General features: G+C 60.4%; 1 protein-coding gene across 1 annotated transcript in view; it reads left to right on the top strand.

Annotated features, from left to right (window-relative positions):
* LHFPL4 (lipoma HMGIC fusion partner-like 4) overlaps positions 1 to 672 on the top strand; it is a gene marked incomplete at its 5' end in the record, with an annotated part of 11,117 nt that overhangs the window by 260 nt on the left and 10,185 nt on the right. The window lies entirely within an intron of this gene.

The raw sequence follows: 672 nt of genomic DNA, 5'->3' as shown, positions 1-672 counted from the left end.
CCGGGCTGCAGGGAATGGCTGGGTTGGGTCCAAGCACTGCGGGGCCGTGGCTCCAGGAGCCGGCCCCGAGGCTTCCTAAGACACCCAGGCCAGGCACTGGTGCTGGCAGAGCACCAGGAACGGGCACCAGCTCGGGGCACTGGCACCCATGGCTCCTAGGCACTGGTATCAAGGGCCCTGGCCACCAGCAGCACCAGGGTTGCCTGAGAAATCTGAGCTGGGTACAAGTGCTGTGTATCCATGGGACATCCCAGGCAGAATCTAGCCCTGTGGCTTCCTGGGACACCCATGGACAAAGTACCAGGAATAGGCACCAGCTCAGGGCACTGGCACTCTGGGTCTCCCCTGGCTACAAGAAACACCAAGGCTGCCCATGAATGGCCACCAGCAGCACCAGGGTTGCCTGAGAAATCTGAGCTGGGTACAAGTGCTGTGTATCCATGGGACATCCCAGGCAGAATCTAGCCCTGTGGCTTCCTGGGACACCCATGGACAAAGTACCAGGAATAGGCACCAGCTCAGGGCACTGGCACTCTGGGTCTCCCCTGGCTACAAGAAACACCAAGGCTGCCCATGAAAGCCAGACTGGGTACAGGTGCTGTGTATCCACAGGACATCCCAGCCAGGAACCAGCCCCATGGCTTCCTGGCATACCCAGAACAGGCACTAGCA

This window comes from Chaetura pelagica, unplaced genomic scaffold (assembly GCF_000747805.2).
Source record: "Chaetura pelagica isolate M959 unplaced genomic scaffold, ChaPel_1.0 scaffold316, whole genome shotgun sequence".
Lineage (NCBI taxonomy): Eukaryota > Metazoa > Chordata > Aves > Apodiformes > Apodidae > Chaetura > Chaetura pelagica.
Note: the sequence above shows the minus strand (reverse complement) of the source record. Positions and strands in the feature narration are given on the sequence as shown.